We start from the raw sequence: 13,454 nt of genomic DNA, 5'->3' as shown, positions 1-13,454 counted from the left end.
CTGCTAGTATTACGAACAGGATATAGACTAATACTAAATAGTTCAATGTGATTATCCTATAAACAGAACTGTGAAGCAGAGAAATCCCACTAATAATGTAGCCTGATTGGTAACATCTCTGCCTGGTGTTTGCCCAGTCGGGGGTTCGAGCCCTAGTTCAAAACTCGTTAGTGCTATTAGTGTCTGCAAACTCACCATCCTTGTGAGCTAAGGTTGGAGGGGGGGGGGGGGGTTGTGGGAGCCTATAGGTTTATCTGCTTAGTTGTCAGCAGCCACTGCCTGGCCTTCCCTGGTCATAGCTTGGTTGGAGAAGAGGCTTGGGCGCTGATCATATAATATATGGTCAGTCTCTAGGGCACTGTCCTGCTTGCTGGGGCAATGTCACTGTCCTTGCCTCTGCCATTCATGAGCGACCTTTAAACCTTTCAGACGAAACGACATCTTTGCTTTTATGGTTGTTTAATTGAATATTATTTATTCTTTATTTATAATAAATGATATCAGCGTTAATGACCTTTGATGTCAGGGAGTCAGAAAACCTCAAATCTATCAATCAATCAATCTTTCAGACGAGTTTTGTGAAAATTAGTTTAAATATAGTACTTAGTGAGAAAAAACACTCCTTTTTCAGTAAAGGGGGATTCTCTGCCAAATATGATATTCCAAACATAGGAAACCCATCTAATATTTAGGCTGTTTATATAAAATGTGTCATTTTTTCTTTTCTCCTTTCTCTGTCGTATCTCAATCTAACATCAAGTAGGTATTACCGGATCGTAACCAAAATCATTTCATAATGTTAATATGTAAAAAATTATTAATTATTATTATTATTATTATTATTATTACGGTCTATATTCTCCTGGAAACATTTCCCTACGTATAAGTATCATACAATAAATGTTTATTCAAAAATTTTAAAAATTATGCTTCCCTTCTTTAAAATAGAAAACACCCTTGATTGTTAATATCAGATTTATATGCTTCCCATAATAAATCCCTCGATAATATCCCAATGTGCAAAACATTACCCCCCCAAATAATATATTGTTATGGCATCCTAGCTAGTACAGTGTTCGCCTAGCATTCGCATGGCAGCAGATCGATCCCTGACCGGGGACCGTGAGTGTAAGCTATTTACTAGGGAGGCCACTGCTGTGACTGGGGTTGCCTGGTTGACGTTCTGGTGAGCATCTATTTTGATGAAGCTGGAACTGAATACAGATACATTTAACCTTTAAATGATCACTAAGAAACCAGAGATGAAACACCACAGCAATTGCCCATCTTATAATGGTTTCTCGTAATTAAAGTTTCAAAATTTTCAAAAAAAAATCTGCCAATGTGTCTTCCCCGATCTATGATATTTCCCATCAAAGATTAAAACTGTGACTTCCGTTATGACTTTTCCAATCTGAAAATTATGAGAAGACACCCACACTAATCTTGTTCATCATCATCATCATCACCATCATCATCATCTCCTATTGACGCAAAGGGTCTCAGTTAGATTTTGCCAGTCGTCTCTATCTTGGGATTTCAGTTCAATACTTTTCCATTCATCATCTCTTACTTCACGCTTCATAGTCCTCAGCCAATGAGAAAGAGAGCCACACCAATCTTGTTCATCATTATCATTATCTATTGACGCAAAGGGCCTCAGTTAGATTTTGCCAGTCGTCTCTATCTTGGGCTTTTAATTCAATACTTCTCCATTCATCATCTCCTACTTCACGCTTCATAGTCCTCAGCCAATGAGAAGACAGCCACACCAATCTTGTTCATCATCATCATCATCATCATCATCATCTCCTATTGACGCAAAGGGCCTCTGTTAGATTTTGGCCTGTCGTCTCTATCTTGGGCTTTAATTCAGTACTTCTCCATTCATTATCTACTTCGTGCTTCATAGTCCTCAGCCATGTAGGGCTGGATCTCCCAGCTCTTCTAGTGCCTTGTCTATAAAATTGTTACTAAATATGACTTTCTTTACGATCAAGTTTAACAGATATATCAATCTTTCAGTCGATATTTTTCCCTATTGGAGCCCTTGGGCTCATAATATCTTGCTTTTTTTTCCACTAGGGTTATAGCCTAGCTTGTCATAATAATAATAATAATAATAATAATAATAATAATAATTCGGACAATTTACACGGAGTATTGGCTTATATCAAAAGCTTTAATTAATTTTATTGATTTTTTAAATCCTTTTAATCCCTACTTATTTGTTCAGACAGCCTCTCTATGCCGATACAATACTTCCAGGCGTCCCAATGGGAGATAAGAGCATCCGATCTCCTCTTGTCATCCACAAGAAAAAAAAAATATAAGAAGAATAAAGTTTGGATCGTGTACACACTCTATACGCAGTGGCTGACCCTGTGATTAGCCTGTTGGGGAAGCAATTTATGGGCTTGTAAACTAGCAATGCAATGGCAGCGCCAACGTTTGCAACTTTTAAGGCCGGATGCCGACCAATGTAGCTCCCTCCCTTCCAAATCATGAATAGACTTTTAAAAGTTCGCCCAAGTACAATTTAAATGAAGTTTACAGTTTCTTCTGCCTCTTGATGGTCTGTGCTTATGATGTTACGTCTTATTCTAACAACATAGGTTCCTCAATACGTTAATTGGTCGCGGTGACCTGGTAGGTAGCGTCCTTGCCTGGTGTCTGCCAGACTGGGGTTCGAGTCCCGCTCAAAATAGTTAGTTCCTATATCCCTGCAACCTCACTGGTGATTGCCAGATTCGAGTCCCCGCTCAAACTCGTTAGTTCCTATATCCCTGCAACCTCACTATCCTTGTGAGCTAAGGATGGGGGGGCTTGGGGAAGCCTATAGATCAATCTGCTGAGTCATCAGCAGCCATTGTCTGTGCCTCCTTGGTCCTAGATTGGGGTCGGAGAGGAGGCTTGGGCGTTGATCATATGAAATATGGTTAGTCTCTAGGGCATTTTCCTACTCGATAGAGCAATGTCACTGTCCCTTGCCCCTGCCATTCATGAGCGACCTTTAAACTGCTGGGGAGTATTTGGGTATTGTTTTGGTTGAAGTCTTACATTGGGTTGAAAGAAAGTTTTCCGGCAAGGAAAATTTTCAAGAAATATATTATCACTACTATTATTACTAGCTTACTAGCTAAGCTACAACCCTAGTTGGAATGACATGAAGCTATAAGCCCAAAGGGCTCTAAAAGGGAAAATTAGCCCAGTGAGGAAAGGAAAATACGGAAATAAATAATCTACGAGAAGTAATGAACAATTAAAATAATATATTTCAAGAATGTCTTTAGGAACACCCTATTTTGTCTAACGGTAACATTTAGATCATATGTAAATTTCAAATATAATTTCGAAAAAATCGACAGGCCTATAAATTCTGTACATTTTCCTCTAACTTCGTATCCTTCATGGCCTACTTAAATTTTATGTCGACAGACACGATATTACAGAAAAATTTGCATATATTAAATTTTATTACACCTACATAATAACATACAAGAGTAGTCATATGCAAGGCAACAAAAGAAATTGATACTGATGTGGAAATTGAACAAGCATATGCGAAAGTCTAAAAGAACAGTATATTTCATTATATATACAAATAAAAATCACAAAAAACTACATATACATTAAAATTCTAGGGTCATTGACCACACAATTTCACGTTACTCAAATTTTAAAAGCAAAAAATTAGTTTACTAGTTAACGTTGATTACAATATATGCTAAATTTGTTAACGTCTTCATGAAGAAGAGAATACTGATGTGTAATTCTGATAACAAATACTTCAAACAAATTCGTGAATAAGTGATATTCTACAGGAGAGAGGAGAGAGAGAGAGAGAGAGAGAGAGAGAGAGAGAGAGAGAGAGAGAGAGAGAGAGAGAGAGAGAGGAGAGAGAGAGAGAGGATTGAATATTATGTATTACACACACACACACACACACACACACATATATATATATATATATATATATATATATGTATATACATATATATATAAATACACACACACACACACACACACACACACACATATATATATATATATATATATATATATATATATATATATATATATATAACCATTCAATGAACTTAATATATCTATTACACTCATTCTTCCATAACAAGCCTTCAGACAAAAACTCAGGCTATAAGTAAAATGTCAAGGTTCACTGTTCAAACATACAAAGAAAAAAACACAAAGTGGAAACACTAAAAAAACAATTCATCACAAATAGAACCCATTGAATCTAAACAAACAAAACGAGATTATTTTCCATATTCTCTCTCTCTCTCTCTCTCTCTCTCTCTCTCTCTCTCTCTCAATTGAATCTAAACAAACGAATATTAATTTCCATTCTCTCTCTCTCTCTCTCTCTCTCTCTCTCTCTCTCTCCTCTCTCTCTCTCTCTCTCTCTCTCTCTCTCTCAATTGAATCTAAATAAAAACGATATTTTCCCTTCTCTCTCTCTCTCTCTCTCTCTCTCTCTCTCTCTCTCTCTCTCTCTCTCTCTCTCTCTCTCTGTAAACATTATATCCTTTCCCACCACTTCATTTATCCAACCAACACTCAGAAGACATACAAAGAACGAGACATGGAACAACCAGAGGCGTGGCACACACACACCAACCCTGAATATGGAAAGCTAAAAAAAACACATACAGACACACACACACTATGGCAGAGAGTTCTGAATGACCCACAAGAAGAAACGAATCTGGGTATCCGTGTGGCATGGGGCAGGGGCCCATTGCGGGTTGGCGTAAGCTGTGCGTCGAACAGTGATATATATGACTTTCTTATTACTACAAGCCAAGCTACAACCCTAGTAACTATGGTTGGAAAAGCAAGATGCTAGAAGCCCAACGGCTCCGATAGGGAAAAATAGCCTAGTGGGGGAAAGGAAACAAGGAAATAAATTATCATGGGAAGTAATGAACAATCAAAATTAAATATTTTAAGAATAGTAAAAAAATTAAAGTAGATTCTCCATATCCTGTACAAATCATTAAAAAAAGGAGAGAGAAAAGAGAGAGAGGATAGTATAACTATAAGAACAAAAAAAAAATAAATAAATAAAAAAAAATTTAAAAAAAATAAAAAAGAGAAAAAAGGGGAAGAGAAATAACACAAAATAGTATAAATTATACATATAAAAAAAGGCCATGGGGAATGTGTCCGAGTGTACCCTCAAGCAAGAGGACCATAAAAACAAGAACTTTTCGCTACATAAAAGAAACAAGAGGAAGAAAAATGCGACAAAATATTATATAAAAAACAAGGGAAGGAGAAATGAGACAAAATAGCATATATTATAAAAACTGAAAAAAAGGCCAAGAGGAAGAGAAATGAGACAGAATGGTGTGCCCGAGTGTACCCTCAAGCAAGAGGACCGTAAAAACAAAAATAATCACAAGAACTTTTCGCTACATAAAAGAAACAAGAGGAAGAGAAATGAGACAAAATATTATATAAAAAACAAGGGAAGGAGAAATGAGACAAAATAGCATATACCATAAAAAAAAAAAAAAAAAAAAAAGAGGAAGAAAAAGGAGACAGCATGGTGTGCCCGAGTGTACCCTCAAGCAAGAGGACCATAAAAAACCAAAATAATCACAAGAACTTTTCGCTACATAAAAGCAAGAAGACGAAGAAAAATGCGACAAAATATTATATAAAAAACAAGGGAAGGACAAATGAGACAAAATAGCATAAATTATAAAAACTGAAAAAAAAAGGGTAGAGAAATGAGACAGATTGGTGTGCCCGAGTGTACCCTCAAGCAAGAGGACCATAAAAACAAAAATAATCACAAGAACTCTTCGCTGGTGACTGTGGAAGGGAATTTAAGGGCCCATAAAAAACGAAATTAGCAAAAGGAAAACCCATTCATATGGGATAATGTTACTTCTTCTGTCCGGATCACTGGGATACGAGGAAAGGAGACCCCTGAGGTATTTAATGGTAAATGCAAATGGGGAGTAATGACTTTGGCTGTAATTTGCTGGGTAATTTTGTGTTGGGAGTTGATTTCACGATCGCTTTTACTTGTAATTACTTTGTAGTTCGTATCTGGTTATCTGGGATTATAATATCTAAGAATATTAATTCTTCTATTAACTGAAGATAGCAAAATGTTCTTCTATTAACTGAAGATAGCAAAATGTTCTTCTAATAACTGAAGATAGCAAAATGTCCTATAATTGAAGGTAGAAAAATTGTTCTTCTAATAAATGAAGATAACACATTGTTCTTTTATTAACTGGAGATAGCAAAATGTTCTATCAATTGAAGATAGTAAAATGTTCTTCTAATAACTGAAGATAACAAAATGTTCTATCAATTGAAAATAGCAAACTGTTCTTCTAATAACTGAAGATAGCAAAATGTTTTTCTATTAACTGAAGACACCAAATTGCTCTATCAATTGAAAGTAGAAAAAAATGTTCTCTTAACTGAAGATAGCAAAATGTTCTTCTAATAACTGAAGATAGCAAAATGTTTTTCTATTAACTGAAGACACCAAATTGCTCTATCAATTGAAAGTAGAAAAAATGTTTCTCTTAACTGAAGATAGCAAAATGTTCTTCTAATAACTGAAGAAGGAAAAATGTTCTTCTATTAACTGAAGACGCCAAATTGTTATATCAATTGAAGATAACAGAATGTTCTCTCAATTGAAGATAGCAAAATGTTTTATTAACTGAAGATAAGAAAATGTCTTATCAATTGAAGATAGCAAATTGTTCTTTTATTAACTGAAGATAGCAAATTGTTCTTTTATTAACTGAAGATAGAAAATTGTTCTATCAACTGAAGATAGAAACCAAATTAACTAACAATTGAAGATAGCAAAATGTTCCCTTAATTGAAGATAGCAAAATGTTTTTCTATTAACTGAAGAGAGCAAACTGTTCTTCTTTTAACTGAAGACACCAAATTGTTCTATCAATTGAAAGTAGAAAAATGTTCTCTCAACTGAAGATAGCCAAATGTTCTTCTAATAACTGAAGATAGCAAAAATTTTCTTCTATTAACTGAAGAAATCAAATTGAACTATCAATTGAAAGATAGCAAAATGTTCTCTTAATGGAAGATACAAAAATGTTCTATCAATTTAAAATAACAAACTTTTCTTAACTGAAGATAACAAAATGTTCTATTAATTGAATATAGAAAAATGTTACTCAACTAAAAATAACAATGTGTTCTTCCACACATTTATATCTCAAGTGAATGGAAGATCATATTGCCATAATAAAACGAAGTAGTAGTAGTAGTAGTAATACTAGTAGTAGTATTCAGCAACGAGTTCATCCATTCATTAAAAATATCAACGCATTCCTCCATTCATTAATAACAACTCCGCGGACCCACCTTCTACTAACCTTTCTCTTTGGGAGGAAAAACTCCCGACACTACATTTCACGGGCCACTGAAACCCATTTTAAAATGACAGGTGAACTTTGAAATAAGGCGGATACATTAAAATCTGGTGTAAGCGTTAACGCCCCTTGAATAGTAATGCTTTTTTTACATCTATAAAAAAAACGTTGAGCTATCAAATATTCGAAGAGTAATATAGACGATATCACTACTGCTGTAACCTTTTGAGAGAGAGAGAGAGAGAGAGAGAGGAGAGAGAGAGAGAGAGAGAGAGAGGAGAGGAGAGAGAGAAAGAGAGAGAGAGAGAGAGAGAGAGAGAGAGAGAATTCAATCATTAATTGACTCTCATGATAGACTATATCACTATAACTGTAACTGTAGAGAGAGAGAGAGAGAGAGAGAGAGAGAGAGAGAGACTTCAATCACTAATTGACTCTCCTCTCATAATAGACTATATCACTACAACTGTAACTAGAGAGAGAGAGAGAGAGAGAGAGAGAGAGGAGAGAGGAGAGAGAGAGAGAGGAGAGAGAGACTTCAATCCCTAATTGACTCTCCTCTCATAATAGACTATATCACTACAACTGTAACTAGAGAGAGAGAGAGAGAGAGAGAGAGAGAGAGAGAGAGAGAGACTTCAATCCCTAATTGACTCTCCTCTCATAATAGACTATATCACTACAACTGTAACTAGAGAGAGAGAGAGAGAGAGAGAGAGAGAGAGAGAGAGAGAGAGAGAGAGAGAGAGAGAGAGAGAGGCATCATTCAAATACTAATTGACTATCAGAATAGACTATATCACTACAACTGTAACTCTGGAGAGAGAGAGAGAGAGAGAGAGAGAGAGAGAGAGAGAGAGAGAGAGAGAGAGAGAGCATTCAATCACTAATCGACTCTCATAATAGAGTATATCACTACAACTGTAACTCGAGAGAGAGAGAGAGAGAGAGGAGAGAGAGAGAGGAGAGAGAGAGAGAGAGACTTCAATCACTAATAGACTATCTAGTTATCATCATTATCACCATCACCACCACCTAAGCCCAGGAAAGCCAGACTGCAAAGTCCACACTATTAGCAACAGCGCAAATATAAATGGCGTCGCTTGCATTTATGGTAAATCACACGGTAGAAGGGCATTCCCTTGACAGTAATAACTACTGCGTATTACCGATAAATCTAACTTCACACCCATTACCCCCATGTGTTGCTTCGGTACTGGCGGTCTATGATAATGTTTGTTCGCCGTGGCTATTTCCAAGTAATTTCCCTGTCAGCGAATATTAATCCCTTGAGCACAACAATTACTTCTCAAAGACCAACTCCTGGCAACGTAGCGATAGGCAACTGCATAATTAATAACGTTTGAGATAAACGTTATGTCGTGAGAAAATTCAATTAAATGTTTATAGGTCCCTGGTGAATGGCAGAGGCAAGGGATAGTGACACTGCTACAACAGGACAATGCCCTAAAGACTGACCATATGATTAACGCCCAAGCATTGGCTGCTGTTGACTCAACATAGTCTTGTAGACTCCCTTAAAATCGCCCATCCTTACCTCACAAGGATGGTGAGATTGCAGACATTACAAGAAACTATCGAGCATGAGGAGGTCTCGAACCCCAGTCCAGTAGAACGCCAGTGCCATAGAGACTGACCATATAGACATATGATCAACACCCAAGCTAGGAACAGAGAAGACCAGATAATGACTACTGATGACTCAGCAGGTAGATCTATAGGTTCCCAAAAAAATCCACATCCTAGCTCACAAGGATGGTGAGGTTACAGACACTACAAGAAACTACGAGCTTGAGGAGGTCTCGAACCCCAGTCCAGTAGAACGCCAGTGCCAGAGAGACTGACCATATAGACATATAATAAGCGCCCAAGCTCCTTCTTCAACCAAGCTAGGATCATGGAGGGAAAGGCAATGGGTGCTGATGACTCAGCAGGTAGACTTATGGGCTCCCCCAAACCTCCCATCTTAGCTCACAAGGATGGTGAGGTTACAGACACGACAAGAAACTATCGGGCTTGAGCGGGTCTCGAATCTCAGTCCAACAAAACGCCAGGCAGGGACGTTTCCGATAGGCTGCCACAACCCAATTGACCGAAGGTGAGATAAACGTTATGTTATAATAAAACTCGACTAACCGAGGATGAGAAGTTTTATTCCAGCTGTTACCAAGTTGTGGAATGATCTTCCTAATCGGGTAGTTGAATCAGTAGAACTTCAAAAGTTCAAAGTTGGAGCAAATGCTTTTTTGTTGACCAGGCGGACATGAGTCTTTTTATAGTTTATTTATGACATATTTGTTTTTGATGTTGTTAATAGTTTATATGTGACATGTCTGTTTTGACATTGTTACTTTTTTCAGAATGATTTATTGTTAATTTGTTCTCTTCATTTATTTATTTCCTTATTTCCTTTCCTCACTGGGCTATTTTTCCCTGTTGGTGCCCCTGGGCTTATAGCATCTTGCTTTTCCAACTAGGGTTGTAGCTTGGATAATAATAATAATAATAATAATAATAATCATAATAATAATAATAATAATAATAATAATGAGAATAAATAGTTATTTAGAGAGACGACTATTAAAAAAAAAACACGTTAAGTAAATATTAAACAGGTGAAAAGGCTAAACTTAAAACTCAAAATGTGAAAATAAAACGTTAAACAAATACAAAAACATTCAAACGTCGAAAACGAGAGAAACGTAAATTCCTAAATCGACTCAAACGTTTGAATCATGTCAAACGATAAATCTTATTGTTCAAGTACGATCTGAAATGGTTCATATATATTTATCTTACTTCTTGACCAATGCGTATACAAATTACAAGCTGTATTAAGGAGGCAATAAATACGCAATGGCCAATTAAACTATACGATGTACCAGAAACAGGCTTCCAGTTTGTTAACAAGACAACTCGTGTACCGTATGTATTATGAAAACAAAATAACCTTCAAATATAAGAAAATATGAATATTGGTCTTCATATATAATCCTTTATCACAAATGACAATTCCAAACGGTTTAAATCAAAGCGCAGGAGATAAATATCACTGAAAATTAAAAAAATATTTTCAAGAGTAAATAACTTTCTATATAAGAAAGTCTTTCATTGAATTAAAATCCAATCTCCACAAATTTGTAGTGCTAACTATCCTAGATATCACACTATATCAAGACAGCGAATGTTTTTATGTTGATCTTCATAATTTAGATGACATATCTATCTTAACATTATTTTTTATCTTATAGTTTATATTATTTATTCATTACTCCTCATGTAAAGTTAATTTACTTCCTTTCCTCACTGGGTTATTTTACCTTCTTGGAGCCCTCGGGCTTATATCATTCTGCTTTTCCAATTGGGGTTGTAGCTTAGCAAGTAAGTAAGTAGTAGTAGTAGTAGTAGTAGTAGTAATAGTAGTAGTAGTAGTAGTAGTAGTAGTAGTAGTAGTAGTAATTCTCACTTTTGTTACAATTAATAAGGTCAGTCCAATTTCAAAAATATTTCTATAAAAATAAAAACAAATTACTGTTAGGTGAAAATCGTTAAGACAAATGCGTATATTCTTTTCCCTTCTGAGAGAGAGAGAGAGAGAGAGAGAGAGAGAGAGAGAGAGAGAGAGAGTTACACATAGCCTACTACTTGTACAGAATCACAAGACTTGAACCTACAACCACTTAATGCAAACACGAGAAAGAAAAAAAGATATACGGATATGAATGTCATCTTTTGTAGGAATCGCAATAAGAAAAACATACGTTACACTTCACGGCTGTTTTCCAAAGTGTCAAAATCCTTCCCCGCCCTTCGCAAACAGCCGATAAATTTCGGCGTCAAGACATCCGAGATTCGAAGCGTCTCGTCTTAGCAGCAGCAGCAGCGAAAAAAAAAAAAAAAAAAAAAAAAAAAAAGCTGAAGAGAAGCATGACGTCACCTGCAGTTGTTGCAAATGCAAATGCAAAGTTTTTGTGCAATACCAAAATTAGGCAATTGACGTCACTGTGGAGGGCACTGCCCATATCGTTCCAATCCGAAATGTCAAGTTTTTTCTATATTATAAAAAAAGAAAAAAAAAATCCTGACTTTTTTTTTTTACTTTTCGGAAATGTCAAGATTTATATTATAGATGTAATACGAGACATATTACTATATTTCTATTATATCTATATTATAGTGATCCACAATGTTCAAGTTTTCTTTGCTTTATACAATATCAAAATCAGAATTTTGTACAAACTGTTCGGAAAAGTTAGCTTTATATTATGAATCTAACACAAGACAGATAATCATATTCATAATATATCATAGTCCTCCTTAAGACAGAAAATTTCCAGTCAAAGCTATATTTTGTCCAGCCCCCCCCCCCAATATATACAGTATATATATATATATATATATATACACATATATATATATATATATATATACATATATATATATATATATATATATTATATATATATATATATATATATTTATATATATATATATATATATTATGCAGAAAGAAATAAAGAAAAAGCTATCTATCCAGCAAAAAAAAGGAAATATCTATATTTTATTCCGAAAAAAAGAGGAAATTGATGACGCAAGACAATATCAGCAACGTAAACCAAACACCAGATAAACACATGCAAACTTAAACGCGTTTCTGTCAAAGTAAAACAATACATACATTATGAACAAGTCATTGAGAGCCAGTGATACTGGAAGTCAACAGTCGACCTGACAGGAAAGTGGAAATTAAGTGGAAATGGAGTATAGATTTTAGGAGGTTTGAAAAAAAAAAAAAAAAAAAAAAAAAAAAAAAACAACCGAAGTATAGGTTTTATGAGGCAAATAAGATTACATATTAAAAAAAAAAAAGTAAAAATAATATAATAAGTAAATACGAATAAGTTTTTCAATGGGATTGGCCGAATTTGGAGATTGAATGATACACCGGAATCCGTAAATTTGTAAGTCCATTCAAAGAGGCCGAAAAAGTAATACTTAAATAACTAATAAACGGTGGTGCTTAAAAAAAGTATCCAAGTAAAATGAGATTACATGCAAGATAGCAGAGGGGCCATTGTGCAAAAGATTGAAAATGCTATCAATGAGTTTTCCAAAAATATATATAAAGAAGCGGATGTTTACAGAGCTATATTGGGGAGTCATCCTTGACTCAGCAGCTAACATGATGGCGACTGCTATTTTTTTTTTTTTGCATTTCTATAAATTGAACATGCTATTTAGGGGAAACTGGTTATTGGTGCGAGTGTGTATCATACTGTGTAATATGTATTTATATAGTATATACGTGTATATATATATGTGTGTGTGTGTATATATGTATATATATATATATATATATATTTATATATGTACACAGTGTATGCGACCCATACAATAGTTAATTTAGAGATATGCACACACACATTCCACCCTTTATCACACACACACACACACACACACACACACACATTTCACAGCATCATCAGCATACTCTAGGACTGCTAAATTCCTATCACCAATCCAGTCCAATCCTTCTCCACCATATCCGACTATTCCACGCATCACAATATCCATGAGGAGAATAAACAACATTGGTGACAACACATTCCCTTCTTTACAGTGAAATATTTATTTGCATTAATTTTTTATGTTAGGGGTTATAATCTTTTTGTTAAATGACATTACAAACCTTTAAAAATCAGAGTATATTTTATGGCCGGGTGAAAACCAATGAATTTACTTTTATTTCTTATAGGAAAAACTATTTTGATCTAAGAATATTTTGGGTCCGGAGCTCTCTCCCTGAATGGATCAAACTCTTAAACCGAGGGTACTACTGTGCAGTACTAAAATTCTACAAATTTAATGCTTTAAGACATGAAAATCACTGCAAAGGATAGGATCCATTGATTAACTTCCTAGTTACTTCAAAAAGAGCAGCACATACAATATATTATTTTTGATACTGTACACAGGACCTACCCTCACTAATATATACATATATAAATTTCTACCTCATACTTGGGATCGAACGCTGGC

The 13,454-nt window shown here is 35.1% G+C and overlaps 1 protein-coding gene across 7 annotated transcripts in view; it reads right to left on the bottom strand.

The window, feature by feature from the left end:
* The window catches only part of LOC137621440 (transcription factor 12-like), a 336,645-nt gene that overhangs the window by 257,031 nt on the left and 66,160 nt on the right, over positions 1 to 13,454 (bottom strand). The gene's annotated exons all lie outside the window — the stretch shown is intronic.

The sequence above is a fragment of the Palaemon carinicauda genome, chromosome 28, assembly GCF_036898095.1.
Source record: "Palaemon carinicauda isolate YSFRI2023 chromosome 28, ASM3689809v2, whole genome shotgun sequence".
Taxonomy (NCBI): Eukaryota; Metazoa; Arthropoda; class Malacostraca; order Decapoda; family Palaemonidae; genus Palaemon; species Palaemon carinicauda.
The sequence above is the reverse complement of the archived record's forward strand: the minus strand, read 5'-3'. Positions and strand labels throughout refer to the sequence as shown.